General features: G+C 44.7%; 1 protein-coding gene across 15 annotated transcripts in view; it reads left to right on the top strand.

Moving 5' to 3' along the window:
* Window positions 1-17,298, top strand: part of ARHGAP10 (Rho GTPase activating protein 10) — a 349,411-nt gene that overhangs the window by 247,585 nt on the left and 84,528 nt on the right. The window contains exon 19 of one of the 15 annotated variants that reach the window (XR_014812817.1): window positions 116-1,373. The exons of the other annotated variants lie outside the window; for them this stretch is intronic. The gene's annotated coding sequence lies outside the window, so the exon portion shown is untranslated. Of the gene's footprint in view, window positions 1-115; window positions 1,374-17,298 lie in introns of those variants that run through there. 15 annotated transcript variants of the gene reach the window in all.

The raw sequence follows: 17,298 nt of genomic DNA, 5'->3' as shown, positions 1-17,298 counted from the left end.
AGCATATGGAGGTTCCCAGGCTAGGGGTTGAATTGGAGCTGTAGCCTCCGGCCTATGCCACAACCACAGCAACACAGGATCAGAGGTGCGTCTCTGACCTACACCACAGCCACAGCAATGCCAGATCCGAACCGCGTCTGCAACCTTCACCATAGCTCATGGCGATGCCAGATCCTTAACCCAATGAGCAAGGCCGGGGATCCGACCTGCGTCCTCAAGGATACTAGTCAGATTTGTTTCCACCGAGCCACATCGGGAACTCGGGAACCGGGATTATTATGTCGATGTTACACCCACTGAGTTTCAAAGGAAAGCAAACTCTGTCACCTGACCTTCTTCCCTCCTGACAGAGGCTTCCGTGTGACGTCCACCCCACTCTGAGATCCATTGTTTCCAGGGTCAGCAGGCAGGGTCGGGGCCTCTCAGCATCACTGTTGATAAAAAGCTCTAGCCTGGCAATCCTCCTCGTCCTCGCCTTTACCCCCACCAGCATCGTTAATCCAGAAGAGCAGTGTGCCTGACCCTTACTGAGGGCCCACACCCCTTGATTTTACATCATGATCTCATTCAGGACCCGCTCCACAGCTTTACCAGGTAGACATTCATCATCCTCCGAGTATAGTTTGGAAAAGGGGTTTACGGTGAGAATTCTCCCAGGGCTGCACAGCTGGCAAATGGCAGCGCTGGGATTCTGACCCAGTACTGGCTGGCTTGGCAGGTGGTGCTGTCCAGTGTTCCAGGCTACCGCTGCTCCTTCCAGGGCTACCATCCAGAGGGCCAGGACTATACTATTCGGATGCTCAGAAACGGTAGGTTTGGAATATGTATAGATTGAACTACATCACTACCAATGGGATATTTTGATGTCTCAAATATATTTTCAGATATCTAAAATTACACCAGATAATGTAAGTGGGAAAATATCAACATGGACTATCACTGCATAAGCTGTAAAGAACTGCTTTTTATTTTTATTTTTCATTTTTGGGTCTCTTTTAAGGCTACACCTGTGGCATATGGAAGTTCCCAGGCTAAGGGTCTAATCAGAGCTGTAGCCACCAAGCTATGCCACAGCCACAGCAACGCTGGGTCTGAGCCATGTCTGCGACCTATACCACAGCTCATGGCAATGCCACATCCTTAACCCACTGAGCGAGGCCAGGGATTGAACCCACAACCTCATGGTTCCTTAGTCAGATTTGTTTCCACTGCACCATGACGGGAACTCCAGACCTGCTTTTTTAAAACGCTAAGCCCCAGAGTATTGTGAATAAGCTACATGCTTTTTGCAAAAACTTGAGAAATAAAAATGGTCAGGGATCTATGACATGGTAAATCAGCTATACTTTAAAAAAAAAATAGCAAAGAAAAAATTTTACAAAAATGATAGGTGGTCTCTTGTGGCGTGGCAGGTTAGGGATCCAGCATTGTCACTACAGCGTCTGGGGTCACTTCTGTGGCAGAGGTTCCATCCCTGGCCTCAGAGCTTCCACATGTCTCGGGCATGGCTGGAAAAAAAATGATTAAAGTTTATTTTATATAGCTGTTGAAGCCTCTACCATGCTAATAGAGCCATTTGCACCAGACTAGGATACTTTGAAAAAAAGTTGTTTTTTTGTTTTTTCTCTCCTCCCCTTCTTTCTCCTGGAAAGATGTCCTGCTACTTTGTAGAGAGGTCTGGGAAAGGGGTATTCTTCTAGAAGCTGAATTCACAGTCTCCCCTTTTAACCTCTCTCTGGGTCCCCCCCACCCCCCTGTGTAGTGGCTTGTAGTCCCTTAGTACAGATACGTCTTAGCAGCAGCCCTGCCCCTAACTGCTCACGTCAGAGAGAGACCCCTCCCACATGTTTGTGAGACTTAGTGCCCCTCTCATGTAGGTCTGCTGATGCAAGCCAGCTAAACACACCAGAGCAGTCATGTTGGAATCTGGGCTGAGGCAGATTCTCTTCTAAAGATTTGGAATCTGAATGTGGGGAAACTCAGCCAGTTACTGAGTGAGATGGCTTCTTGGGCTTGGGGCCGAAGAAACCCCTGTGATGGGTCAGGTGCCAAGGGGAAGAAGGTGGTGCTCGGGGAAGGATCCAGAAGCTTGTTAAAGAGGGACACAGAGGCAAGAAATGGAGAGTTGTTGGTTGACCCTTGATGGCCTCAAGTTCCTAGTTCAGGGAGGTGTGGCGTTCCAGCCAGCTCTTTCTGCTTCCTGCTGTTCCCTTCAATAAATCTCTTTACTTACGTCAGCTTGGTAATATTAATGGTTGCAACCAAATCATCTTTGGATGGTGTGAGAAAATACACAGGGCAAGGTACCCGCCCACTTTGATAAATTCACGGAGAGTTTATGCATCAGCTTTGATTTGGTTCAGTTTCTATTTTGGTAACTTCAGGTAGCTCCTGCTTGGCTTTGAGGCCAGCTGCTTTTGGGGCCCAGATTCCTTGTGAAAACAGATCAAGTGGGTCTGGTCAACAAAGCTCTAGGTAGAAACTGGTACTATGAAGTCACCCAATCCTGAACCTCTTACTCTGTTCTCATAGTTTATGACCAGACCTTCTTTAATTTTCTTCTTTGCTTTTCTCTTCTTGGGCCAAGGCTGAACCTGGAAGTGGCTTTGCTGTCAACTCTCACATCATTTCTTTTTTGTGGGTTACTTGTTCTCCTAGTGCTTGGTCTCCAGTTTTGCGGATCCATTTCGCCCTCCACTGCGGTCTCACACATCCCCTGGCAGGTTGGGCATCTGGTCTGGTGTTGAGTCTGTTGGCTGACGTTTTAATGTCCACTCCTGACGTCTGACATCCTTTCCCTCTAGAGCAGGAGTTTCGAAGCCTTCTTACATCAGAACCCACTTTGAAAATTTAAAGAAAGCTTTGGGTCCAGTTTCCAGAAAAGAATGTAGTGTATATATGCGAAAGAAATGTCTATAAATTTTAGGCATTTCGAGGACTCCCAGGTCAGGACCCTAGCACCATAGGGGAAGCCAAGAGCTGCTGGATGATCCCTGAGGAGTTAAGGTCCAGAGAATTTTTTTTTTTTTTTTGTCTTTTGTCTTTTTAGGGCCACACCTGCAGCATATGGAAGTTCCCAGGCTAGGGGTCCAGTCGGAGCTGAAGCCTTCCGCCTACACCACAGCCACAGCAACTGAGGATCCTTAACCTACTAAGAGAGGCCAGGGATCGAACCCATGTCCTCATGGATGCTAGTCAAGTTTGCTAACTGCTGAGCCACGATGGGAACTCCAGAGCATTTCTTCAGGTTTGGCTTTTCTTGTCTTTGCTGGTGACTTGTTTTCCATGCTTCTGCTCAGGACCTGGGCTGGGGGACAGGCAAGGATTCATACTTGATCAGTGTCGCTTGGTTGTTCCTGTCCCCTACCTGGAGCTAGCCACCAAGGAAACCTTTTATGGAAGTTTCGACTGCTTAGTTAGATCGTGGGCAGACCATGAGCCTTCTCTGAAGGATATTCTGCTTAAATACTTGAAGGCAGCCCCCTTCCATTATTTTAGGGGCAGATTGAAGAAGGCACCTCTATCAGGTCAGGTCTTCCTAGAGCAACCTCTTTACCTCATTTGAATTCTTCCGCATTTTCCTGAAGTGAAAACTGTTCTGAAACTCCACTGCTGCATGAAGTCAATGATAACTGACCACATGCTAGCATCTCTGCTCCTGCATCTTTAGAATGGCAAACACTAACCTCCTACCCAACTGGTTAATGAATGTTAGCAGAAAATGGCTACACTAAGGATCGATGGTTTTAACTCATGGACTCTGGGACATAACCACTCTGTTTCTGCTTAGACTTCCACAAATCCACCAATTTCCACTGGAACTAAAAGTCGGAACAGAAAAAAGACTGCTTGATGAAGCAGGCTGCCCTGGAGGGTCCTTCCAAGTAGAGGTCTTTCCGTTGAGTCTAGTGCCTGCCTCCCTGGGTCGGTCCGGGGTCCTCGAGACCCACCCCCATGCCTGGGGATTTGCTGGAAGGACTCAGGGGGCTCAGCATGGAGTGGTACTCACAGTTTAGTTTTATCACAGCAGCATAGTGAGAACACACAGAGGAGAAGACGATACCCTTAGAGACTCTGTACCTGCCGGGGGACGGTCACGCAGGCATCCTTTGCCGAGTATGTACCAAATTCCCAGCTCCCAGAATGAAAGCTGGCATTCTGCATCACACCTGCAGGTGCATGCGGATGTGTGATCGGTGAAGGCACAGTGAGCCCTCTTAACCATTTTGGGCATGTTTTATATCAAGTTTAGAGAGCTATTAATCAGCTCAGTGCCCATCTGAGCCCAGCCAAGGGCCAGCTGTGCGAGCAGGGCTTTCTAAGGAAGACCACCCCAGGCCCACGGGGTCTGCCCTTTTCTCTATACGGGACATCTCTTACCTGCCAGGGCGAGGCATGAGGGGCAGTGGTGTGAGTAGTTCCCATCTCTTCTGCAAGGATGTTCTCCATCACTGGCATTCATGGCCTTTCCTCTTTTGCCTTGGACGTGTCTCCCTGGTTCTCTTGGACAAGTGCCACTTGTCAGGCCTGGTGGAAAGTCCAGGATTAACTTTGCCGAGGAGCGCAGGAATCCAGAAGAATGTAGCCAGTACAGGTTGAGTAAGTTGCAGGCCATGCTGCCTTCTGTCAGTGGCTAATGTGGCACAGGATGAGATGTCCCTCAGAAGCCCTCCTTGCTTTTCTTTCCAGTTGGTTGGTTTCTCTTGAGAGCGACCCCAGAGGACAGGCATTGGTTTTGTGAGCTTCGTTTCTGTTTTTCACCCTTAAGCTCTATCGAGTGCTGTCTCTGGGGTCCCGTGTTTTCTCAGGGACTAAGGTGCTGCCATGTCTGTCCCCGCCCTTAAACTCAGTCTGGGCTTTGTGGTGTCTGGGTGACACTGACCCTCCTCAGATCCTCTCCTTCTGGATTAATCTTCTGGATTTCCCCCACCCCCACCCCAAACCCTTTATTATAAAGTTTGAAGAAGGGCCTGCAGCCTTCTGCCAGCATTCCTTCAAAGAGCTTTCCATTCACTCTTAATGCTATCTTCCTCCTCCTCCTCCTACCAGCTGTCTCAAGGTCACTCTTCTTTTTTTTTTTTTTTTTCTTTTTCTCTTTTTAGGGCCGTACTCGAGGCATATGGAAATTCCCAGGCTAGGGGTCAAATTGGAGCTGTAGCTGCCAGCCTACACCACAGCCACAGCAACGCCAGATCCGAGCTGTGTCTGTGACCTACACCACAGCTCATGGCAACACTGGATCCTTAGCCCACTGAGCGAGGCCAGGGATCAAACTCGCATCCTCATGAATATTAGTCGAATTTGTTTCCACTGTGCCACAATGGGAATTCCTCAAGATCATCATTTCTTTTCATGCGGATATTTGCAAAATTATTATATAACTTTCCTTTTTGTGGTGGGGGCTATGTTAATGATATTCATGCTAAATGTACCCTCTAATCTGTAGGCATTTAGGGAGAGTCCTCTCTTGAGCAAGTAGCGGTGAATTCTGTTGATCTTGGCACAAGAGTGTATGTTACTCTAGAGGCACAAGTATGTAGAATTCTAGAGTAGAGCACAGCCTAATCACCTCCAGCTTCCTAAAGACCTGTAAGTCCAGCCCCGAGCCTGGCCTCTGTTTCCAAACAACCTGGGGATGCGGATGAAGCAAGATCGGCCAGCAGTTAGTGACTGATGTAGCCAGGGGATGTGGACATAGGAGTTCATTATAGTAATCCATTTACTTCTCTCCATATCTGAAATCATTGATAAAAGTTAAGTGACCGATACTGGGTGCCAGCATCCTTTCTTTTATGCAGTTATTTATTCATCCATTCAACGAACATCTATTGAACCACTCCTTCATGTCATGTACTGTATGGACAGGCATAAAAAGTTTAAAAAAAAGAAAAGAAAACAGATCTGGCTTTCCAGAAACCCTGCATTTAGCAAAAAAGACAACAGCACAACAGACTCTGACACAGCGGAAGTCTGGTTCCCTGGCCAGCAGAATGTGTGTTTGAGTTTGGACCTATGAGAAGCTAGTTGCTTTCTTTGTCTGAGGTCAGGTTACAACCTTTTCTGCCCTTGAAAGAATGTATCAGACATCCCTTATCTCTTTATGTACCAAACAACACCTTAGTAGTTTCTTCGGAAGATAGGTATGCCTGCCATTCGCAGCAGTGAGCTAGGGCTGCAGGGAATTGCATGGAGATAATTATGAAATGCAAGGTCCCTTTTCCTTAGCAGACTGGACTGTTTGGAAGAGGTTCGGCACTAAGGATTTCCTGAGTCCCTGGTGCTCCAGACACTGGCCAGCTCTGGTTCACAGCTAATGCTGAGTGTGGGATGCTCTGCAGTTTACAGTTTGCAAGAAACTGAAGCTTGGGAGTTGAAATCAACTTACCCAAGGTCACACACAGCTTGCTTTATTCATTTACAGCCTGCCTCATTCCAAAAAGGATTCCAGGCAGTGAAACCCACACAGTTAGAAAGTTCCCTGTGGTCACTCTACCGTCCCAAGAAAAACAAGGCCATATATATGTATTTTTTTTCTTTTTTTTCTTCTTTTTGAGCTTAAATGATGCATAGGGTTTCAGTCAACACTACTTCGTGGACAGCTCCAAGTTGAAATTGCACAAAAGTGTTTATGTATGGCTGTGTTGGAATGCGTGAAGGTAAGAAAGGAAATCTCTGTATTTGATTTCGTAAAGTCATGAGCTTGCTATGGTCACTTGAGCCACACATGCCAGCGCCTGGCTGTGTGCGCGAGAACGTTCTTATTAATCATGGCACAGCTGGGGTGCTGTTTGCCATCTTATTCCTTCTTAATTACCCAAAGTGCACACGGGCTACAGATCATAGATGGTGCCAAACCAAACCCCTGAGTGGTTGGATTAATAGGTTTGGAGGAAGGTTTATAATCCTTTGTAAATGATGGTAATCCTGTGTGTGTACAGAGAAAGAGAACAGTGTACATCGGAAACACACTCAAAATCTGGATGATAATCTCAGGTACATCATGCTCTGTGTCTACCACTTCTTTCCTTGTATTTATTGCTGAATCAACTTTGCTCTTTTTTTTTTTTTTTTTTTTTTTTTTGTATATTGAAAGTGGAATAGGCTGTGCTTTTGAGGGGTGGGAGGTACCTGTTTTTCTTTCCCTGCCTCAGCAATAAGTGAAAGTGGAGACATTCTTTTTCCAGGGAAAGCCTCAAACACTTGGTTTCTCTGGAATGTCATTTCTCTTTAGGTGGAAATGAGGGAAATGGCCACTAAGAGGATTAGTCGTCATTTTCAAAATTTAATGAAGGAATTAGGTCGGTTTGAGATGAATGTACTAATAAGCTCAGAGTAAGCGGTGCCTACTGATGCATTGATGTGGAAAGGCCCTTGGAGTGAGAATTGTTTCCTGTGTCTACTCATTTTATTCCATGGCTCCTGCAGGATTGTTTTCTCCAATGCCCAGGCCCACAGACACATCCACAGTTGAACTTTTTGGGAAGTCGGCTGTGGCTTTATCCACATTCCATGTAACTTAAAAGAAAATTCTTCTACTTAAGTTACTATTCAGTGGAATCCAACCTGTTGTAAATTGTTTCTGATTCTCCATTGTTGCCTCTTCTTGGCAGCTTTCCTTTTCATCACTCTAGGTCAGTGATTTTTTTTTTTTTTTTTTTTTTTTTTTTTTTTTTGTCTTTTTAGGGCTGTTCCTGCAGCATGTGGAGGTTCCCAGGCTAGGGGTCGAATCAGAGCTGTAGCCGCTGGCCTACACCACAGCCACAGCAATGCCAAATCTGAGCTGTGTTTGCCACCTACACCACAGCTCATGACAATGCCGGATCCTTAACCCACTGAGCGAGGCCAGGGATCGAACCTGTGTCCTCATGGATACTAGTCGGGTTCATTACCACTGAACCACAATGGGAACCCCCCAGGTCAGTGATTCTTAACCTTTGTTATGTTTCATGCCCCTTGGAGAACTTGAAAGGTAACAATCCCACTTTATGAAAAAATACAAATGCCTATATGCCATTTTCATATGATTTTAGAACATGTACTAACACTGAAGTCTCTATGAGATCTCAGTTAAGGAACCCATGCTGTGGGTGAAATTAACTTGGGTGATATTGAAAGAATTTAATAAAAACATGAGGCTCATTTATGCAGTGTGTAGAGTGGGGGAAGTGAAGTTTATCAAATTACAGATTTCCACATGTGATGGCATATTACTTTTTACTTATGTATTTACTGGCATTATTTATTGTCCACTTATTATCTAAAACAGGTATCTCAAACACATACTTTGTGATGGCATAAAAGTAAACACAGATCTTTAAGAGTAAAGACAGATCTGAAAATCTTGGGATATCAACCAAAGAAAGATTAAAATATAAAACAAAAAATCCTTGGTGTCAGTCAAATAAAGGAAAAGGCCTAGAGGCCACCAAATGAAGGTTCCAAAGACTGGCATGAGCCATCTCTGTTTTACTCCTCACTTGACCTTCCACAAGTAAGGGGCAGAAACAGATGTAGTCCTCAAGCACCTCCCTTTGGAGGGAGGTGGAGGGGACAGCTTGGGCAGCTTTGGGTAAAGATGTGCCATTTCCACAGAGGTGGAGAGTCATTTCTGGCCACCCAGCTCTTCTGCCCAAGGAGCCAGGGTGAGACATAGCACACTCAGTCTGAAATACTCTAGGGTCAGTGGTCTCCAGCCATAAACAGAAAGTCAGAATGGAAAGAGAGGATGATAGAGAAAGTGAGCCCTGAGGGTAGGGTAGGGGTGTCATTTCCCACCTTGAAAACTTTCAGTGGGAACCCCAAGAGCTTGTCATCTTTTAGGTGGTCCCTCTTCCGCCTGGAGGATGAAAGGAAATGTTTGATAAGCTGGTCACCAAAGACGGATGCTCCTGTTGGGGCTGAAGGGCCAAGCTGTCCTCAGGAATCGTGTACGGCCTGGTTAGGGGGAGTGAACACAGACATGGGCATTTTGGCAAAACCACAGAGATGAGGTTGGAGACTGTACTGCATACAGCCCTGGCTGAGTCCTTGTCTTCCTTAATGCCCACTGCTTCTGGATGGAATCATGTCTGCTCAAAATTCACACCTTAAAGACCTAGCCTCCTATGTGATCTTCTTTGGAGATAGGGGTTTTTAAGGAGGTAATTAAGGTTAAAGGCTATCATAAGGATGGGGCCTTAATCCAGTAGGATGGCTGTCCTCATAAGAAGAGATACCCAGGTTGTGCATGTACGGAAGAAAAGACACGTGAAGATGCAGAAAGAGGGAGCCATATGCAAGCCAAGGAGACAGGCCTTCGAAGAAACCAGCCCTGCCGGCACTTTGATCTTGGACTTCCAGCCTCCAGAACTGGGACAGTACATTTCTGTAGTTTAAGCCATCTGGCTGCGGTATTCAGTTGTGGTAACCCCAGCAGACAAACCCACCATTCTCTCAGGCTTTGGAGCCCTGGGCAGGCAAAACTAGTGCATAAAATAAGGAAGGACATATTCAAGTCATGGGAAGACAGTCAAGGAGATGGTCCCCCCCAGAGTGTAGGGATGTGAACAGAAAGTGTTGACAAGGCTGCCCACGTAAAACATTCGTATAATTGAAATCAACCCCAAATACCCAGTGTGGTATCTCTGTGAATATATTGCCACAGAAGGGGAGGGGAATGTAAACTAAAGATGAAGAATCTGTTTTGGAAGAAATACTGATCTAAGGAAGAGAAGAGGTGAAGTTATTAAAATTGATCTCTCTACAAGAACTAAATATTCAGTAAGATGGGAGTCCAGGAAATGGTGAGAGAGAGGATTTTTTTTTTTTTTTTTTTTTTTAAGGCACATGCTGAGCTAAGAAAATGAACAAAAAAAAAAAAAAAAGAAGAAGAAGAAAGGAAAGAAAACAGATGGACACTTCCAGCAGCAGTTCAAAACAAATGAACAAGTTCAAAATGGAATTGTTAAAGAAGCAGGGAGTTCCCATCATGGCTCAGTGGGTTACGAACCCACCTAGTATCCATGAGGATGAGGGTTTGATCCCTGGCCTTGCTCAGTGTGTGAAGGGTCCAGCGTTGCCGTGAGCTGTGGTGGAGGTTGCAGATGTGGCTCCCATTTGATCCCTAGCCCAGGAACTTCCATATGCCAAACTTGCAGCCCTAAAAAGCAAAAAAAGGTTAAAGAAGCAAATGATCATTATTGGTGCAATAAACAGTCCCATGAAAGAAGAGAGACAGGTGGAAGAAGTTGGAACAGCAGATGGGGGAGCGTGAAGATGACCGGTTGGAAGGTGTGGTCCTGGGGGCATAGGACCAAGTACATCGAACACAAATTAAGACCTTAATCTGATCAAAGTGTTCAGTGAATTTCGGGAAACATCAGTTCTGCGTTGTTCATGTAGAGACGTAGTGTGGTTTACGTATTAGATTTTTGAGGGAAAATCCTGGGAGGATGCATATGGTGAGGATCTAGTGTTGTCACTGCTGTGGCACCGGTTCAACCCATGGGCCTGGAACTTCTGCTGCCATGGGTGTGGCCAAAAATTGTTTTTTTTTTCTTTTTTTTTTTTTTAATTGTGGAACATCTAGGAAAATATGCAAACAGGCTCATCAAAACTTGGAGGATGAGGCAAAAATTATGTTTTGAGGGAAATTTATAACCTTAAATAATTACGTAAAACAGAAAGAATGAAACAGGTTAAGCTTCCACCCATCCACCACCCCCTAAAATGTGAAGGAAATCATAAATATAACAGATGAAATGAATTAATTAGGGGAAAAAATGGCTTTTATAAATACCCCCTGCCTTTTTGAGAGGTTATAAAGCATAAAATAGGTGAATCATGGCCAAGACAAAGGTGTGAGAGATGGCTTATGTATATAAATAGAAACATGTGGAAATGATCACAGATACACAGTGTACATAATTGAGAAAATCTGAATGAAATTAGTGAACTAATAACGAAACCGAGAAAATTTCCAAAGAGCTACTACCATCCATTCTCTAAGAGGCACCAAACCAGGCTCAGATGTTTGAGTCGGTGAATGCATTTAAACTTGGAAGAAACAGTTAAATCTGTTGGTATATAGACTGGTCCATAACAGCATGAAGGAAAACTTCAAATTCTTTTTGCGATGTGAGTAGGGCACTAACAAAGCCTGTTCAAGATAAAGTGGGAGATCAATTTTACTTATGAATATTTATGCAGAGATCTTAAATAATACATCAGCAAATAACAGCAGCACTTTAACAGTATAATATTTCAATCTAAGCTGAGTTCACCCCTGAAATACGAGCGCGACTTAATATTAGGAAATGCATTAATATGATACACTGTATTATTAAGTCAGAGGAGAAAATCTTTTCAGCAGATGCCTAAAAGCACTTGACACAGTCTATGTAATTCCCACTAAAATACTTTAATAAAGTAGAAATAGTGGATTCTTCCTTAAAATGATTTTAAAAAGTGTATTTTAACCCTTAAGGTAGTATTCTGTTTAAGCACTGAAATGCTTAAAATGTTGAAATGCTGACTTGACTCACTATTATTAATTAACTATGATCCTAGAATTACTCGATAAGAAAGGAGAGGGGGAAAAAGGAAAAGAGGTGAGCGGTATGAAGACTGGAAAGGGAAAATATTACATTATTTACATATAGGATTGTGTGCACAGACAGCCCAAGAGAACAGATTGAAGTGCTCTTAGATAGACTAAAATGATTTATTGCAATGAAGGATTAAAAGTAGTTACCCAAAGCTTCCTTATATACAAGAATCAGAAAACACAGCAGGAGAATAGGCTACCTTATTGATGTCATTTGGAAAGATACATTGCCCGAGTGTAAGCCTAAATCAAGAAAAGAGAAACCACCCAGGCGTAAGCCTAAATCAAGAGGTGAAGAACAGCTACTTGATGAAAACTATAAAGAAGAAACTTGGGAGGTCTCTTTGAGAGGACATTAAGTGGTCTGCTATGTGGCTGATGGCTCCGTGGCACAGCCTTTCTGAGATGGTTTGACAGCATCCAGCACAGATTAAAATGCCCTCCTGCTTTGAAGGTGATATCTCTGCTAAAAGATACTCTACAGATACTCTCAAAATGTTGAAGAATAGAACTGATTCACTGCCATGTGTATCTCTCAGGGCAAAAATCAGAAACCAATAGCCATCCGTGGGTGGGGCAGAAGGTTAAATAAATTACACGATGACAATAAGAAGAAACCTACGTAACCCATTAGAAGAATGAAGTAGATTTGTAAATGCTGATGCTGGCTGGGGTGGCCCCACTCTAAGGTGACCCAGTGATCCAGGCCCTCGAGTGCCAGGGAGACCTACTTGATTCTAACCAGTGGACTCAGAGATGATGGGATTCTTCCCTGTGACTGTCTGGGGAAGACCCCACTGGGGCAGGCTAGAGAAGGAGATCCCTTTGCTGGCCTGAAAGAAGCAAGAAGCCGTGCTGTGGGTGTGCCTATGGGAAGGCCGCCTGGCGTGGAACTGCAGGAGGCCTCCAGCCCACAGTCGGCAAAAAGCCACGATCTCAGTCTTTCCAGGGCAAGGAAAGGAGTTATGCCACGAACCCGCATGGGCTTGGAAGTAGATTCATACCCCGTTGAGCCTTCATAAGCAGGCTGGCGGACACTTTGCTGATAGCCTTGTGGGGTGAGCAGAGGCCCTGGTTAAGATATGCCTGGGCTCTTTGACATGTGGGAACTTGGAGATAATTAAGAGCATTTTTATATACAGCAAGAAGTAGAAAACACAGTAATGGGCCATGTGTTGTGTTCAGCCTGTGAGTTTGTGACAGTAAATAAATACATTGAAATGGAATGATCTCTAAGACACCAGTGTCCTGTCTCATTCTGCTGCTTCCTGATCCAGTTTCCCTTTCATACCCTCATGTACCAGTCACCCCTGGCCTCTTTGGTGTACCTGAAACATACACACTATATTTATTTGCGCTTATTCATTTATTTCCAATTTGCAGACTGTTGCATATCTCACAGTAGGCGTTCAGTTCATATTTGAGTGAATACTTATAAATTGAAGTGATGAACTGTATCTCTGTTATGCTCCTTTGGGTGTTAAAATACATACATAGAAGTTATGCATGTATGCAGGCTTAAGTGTAGGCACCTTTTAAATTTTTCTTAGGAAAAAAATGAAATTATTGACAATGATTACTGTGATGGGAAGGAGGGCCTTCAGTATTTTCCAGTTTTTTTGCCTGTGTCAATATCATCATCAACAACCTTATTCTGATCCAGAGGTCATGGCTCATTTACGGTTTTCTTTTTTTTTTTTTTCTTTTTCTGTTTGGCTTTTTTAGGGCCGTATCTGCAGCATGTGGAGGTTCCCAGGCTAGGAGTTCAATCAGAGCTGCAGCTGCCGGCCTACGCCACAGCAACACCAGATCCAAGCTGCATCTGTGACCTACACCACAGCTCATGGTAACAGTGGATCCTTAACCCACTGAGCGAGGCCAGGGATCGAACCTGCAACCTCGTGGTTCCTAGTTGGATTCGTTTCCGCTGCTCCATGACGGGAACATTTGTGGTTTTTCTTTTTAGACTTAAAAGCCAGCTACGACACTCTTAAATTTATGTTGCAAAATACATACGCTAGTCCTGTATCTCAGAGTGTGAAAATATCTGTCAGTTTGATTATTGGATGAAATGAAATTGCTGGAGAGATCAAATTTCAGGGAAGAAACTAAAAAACGAGTCTGAATATTTTTTGAGTTTGAGCTTCTTGCATTCTTCCATGTCCTTCCTTTCTGATAAATGAATCTCTTGTGTGACTCTCGTCTTCAGATGACAAAGACTCGAAGCAGATGTGTGAGCAGTAGCGGTACTTATGATCTGTATAGGCATTTATGATCTATTTAGCACATTCTATTTATTGTGAAGGCTACGTCTTGAAGTTACTTTGGGAATGATGATCTTGCTTATAGTGTATCTGGTTCTACCCACGATGCCAGGTGAAAAAAATGCAAGAAATGTTTCTCTTTGTGACCTGTCAAAGATGGCCATGGATGCTTTTTCACTCCTTCCGCAGAGAGCCTAAAATCTGTCTTCTTCGCTTGAATCTCGGTGGACCCTGAGGTTGCTTTGATCATTAGGCTGAGGCCGAAGTGACTCATGGCTGTGGCTTGAAGAGACTGACCACTTCCTTCCTCCTCGACCCTCCCTCTGGGGGAAGTCAGCTGCCTGGAGGAAGTCCGGCCGCCCCGAGAAAGCTGAGCCCCAAGGGAGGGGGGGGGGGCTTGCTCACCCTGTGCAGGCCCTGTGATGTATGAGTGTCTGTTTATGGGAACTTAGGCCTGCTTCTCGGAGCTCAGATGCTGATGCTGTTTTTTTAACCACGGATTTGGCATTTGCACTTTTTTTTCACTTTATAAGATTTTAATTTTTTCTATTATAGTTGAGTAGTTGATTTATAATATTCTGTCCAATTTCTGCTGGACAGTAAAGTGACCCATACATATATATATATATATATATATATGAATGAATACATATACATATGTTCTTTTTGTCACATTGTCCTCCATCATGTTACATCACAAGTGACTAGATACAGTTCCCTGTGCTATACAGCAGAATCTCATTGCTTATCCACTCCAAATGCAATAGTTTGTATCTACTAACACCAAACTCCCAATACATCCCACTTCTTCCCCCTCCCCCTTGGCAACCACAAGTCTGTTCTCTAAGTCCATGTGTTTCTTTTCTGTGGAAAGGTTCATTTGTAACATATTAATATTAGATTCCAGATATAAGTGATATCATATGGTATGTGTCTTTCTCTTTTTGACTTACTTTACTTAGTATGAGAGTCACTAGTTCATCCATGTTGCTGCAAGTGGCATTATTTTGTTCTTGTTTAGGGCTGAGTAGTACTTCATTATGTATATATACACCACATCTTCTTAATCCATTCATCTGTCAGTGGACATTTAAGTTGTTTCCATGTCTTGGCTATTGTGAATGGTGCTGCAGTGAATATAGGGGTACATGTATCTTTTTCAATTAAAGTTTTGTCTGTATAGACGCCCAGGAGTGGGATTGCTGGGTTATATGCTAGTTCAGTGGCATTTGCGATTAACCTTCCATGTGAAGGTTAATCTCTCTGTAGGTGAGAGGGAGAGATGTGCCCAGCCAGCCGCAGCTGCTACAGCCTGCCTGCCCGGGCATCATTCCAGACTCCAGCGGATGAAACTGAGGAACCCCACTGACAACCATAACGGGGATTTCAGACTTGGAGCCCAGTCACTGTCCCAGCCGTGTCTAGCTATTTGCCAGACCTCCACAAGGCTGGTCTTTCTGGTCATGCCGTGCCATGCCCAGATTCTTGGGCTGGAGAATGAGGAGCATAACTAAAGGGAAGTTGTTGAAAACCACCAGGCTTGGGAGCATTCTTGCTTTTTTTTTTTAAAATACTTTTTTTCAGGGCCGCACCTGTGGCATATGGAGATTTCCAGGCTAGTTGAATCAGAGCCGTAGCTGCTGGCCTATACCACAGCTACAGCAATACCAGATCTGAGCTGCATCTGTGACCTACCCCACAGCTCATGGCAATGCCGGACCGTAACCCACTGAGCAAGGCAGGGGAACGAACCCACATTCTCATGGATACTAGGTGGGTTCGTATCTGCTGAGCCACAACTGGGATTCCAGGAGAATTCTGTTATGTGGTAGATAAACAGGAGTGTCCCACCATTTCAGTGAAAATAAGTTTGGGTTTGGTGAGTCTCTTCCCTACTGCCTTCCAGAGGGGTGTTCTTTTAGGTGGGAAAAGGGAGTAGTTTAAAGGTCACCTACTTATAGAACAACATGTTATCTGCATCTTTCCATATAATAAAAGTTCTAAAGATGGAGTTCCCGTCGTGGCACAGTGGTTAACGAATCCGACTAGGAACCATGAGGTTGCAGGTTTGATCCCTGGGCCTTGCTCAATGGGTTAAGGATCCAGCTTGCCGTGAGCTGTGGTGTAGGTTGCAGATGAGGCTCGGATCCCACGTTGCTGTGGCTGTGGTGTAGGCTGGCGGCTACAGCTCCAATTCGACCCCTAGCCTGAGAACCTCCATATGCTGCAGGAGCAGCCCTAAGAAAGGCAAAAAAAAAAAAAAAAAAAAAAAAAAAAGCCCCGACTTCCCATTGTGGCGCAATGGCTAATGAAAAAAAAAAGTTCTAAAGATGAAAATATGGAGTTCCTGTTGTGGCTCAGAGGGTTAAGAACTCAACATAGTGTCTATGAGGATATAGGTGCGATCCCTGGCCCTGCTCAGTGGGGTAAGGATCTGGTGTTGCCACAGGCTATGGTGTAGGTTGCAGACGAAGCTCAGATCCTTCATGGCTGTGCCTGTGGTGTAGGCTGGAACCTGTATCTCTGATTTGACCCCTAGCCTGGGAACTTCCATATTGCTGTGGATGCTGCCCTAAAAAAGAAAAGAAAAGAAGAATAATAAAAGATGAATACTCAGTGCAGATTGTGCAGGCCATTAATTTTCTTCTCACACTCTTCCCTCCATATTGACAGTAATGTTAAGAGCTCCCGCCACCTGGCTAAGATTTCCACCTCCCGCAGCCTCCTGTCTCTCATCCTCTCCCCACACATGGACTTAATTTATCAGTGGAACCTTCCGAACTTTTTGGCAACAGTGGTCAGTGTGACTGTAGCACCTGTTCAGTCTTTGTTTTGTTTGTCTACATATTTTTATTAATATATAGGGAAATCAGGTTCAAATGCCTGGAGGGGCTGTGGCTCTTAGGAAACTGGGAGGCTGATCATTATGCTCTTGGACATGTCTGTGGAAGAATTCTAAGGTTAGTATTTCAGGGGCCAAAGAAGGATGACTTTGTTTATGATGAGTGTATTTATGAAATGGTAACAGGTGACAAAGGCTTTTCATGTGCGTGTTAGTATCTGACACATTCTTCTTTGGGAAAGAGAGAGCCCGATGAAAAGGAACACTAAGAGTACTCCTTTGTCTGGGCCATCCCATTGGATGTAGCAACGGGTTAATAACCGTGCCTGTGGTTGTAATCCGAATCCAGAGCATGGCTGACTTGGAGGAGAGAAAGAAGGGGGTTCATGCCTCAGCATGGCCCCACGGGGTTGCCCTGTCCCAGAGAAGGGTGACAGGTCACCTTGGCAGGCTGGCTTCTGTGTTGAGGAGAGTGAGTCACCTGTCTTGCATAGCTTGGTGACTGAATATCTTTGGGGGATGGGTATATATTTTCTCACCCACAGACTCATGGGCCCGCTCTTCCAGCCCTGCAGGGAGTATTTGAACCTCTCTTGGAATGCCCCTAG

The sequence above is a fragment of the Sus scrofa genome, chromosome 8, assembly GCF_054392235.1.
Source record: "Sus scrofa isolate SSC_HxYL_T2T_F1_AM1 chromosome 8, Sscrofa_HxYL_maternal_Yorkshire_Landrace_v2.0, whole genome shotgun sequence".
Taxonomy (NCBI): domain Eukaryota; kingdom Metazoa; phylum Chordata; class Mammalia; order Artiodactyla; family Suidae; genus Sus; species Sus scrofa.
Note: the sequence above shows the minus strand (reverse complement) of the source record. Positions and strands in the feature narration are given on the sequence as shown.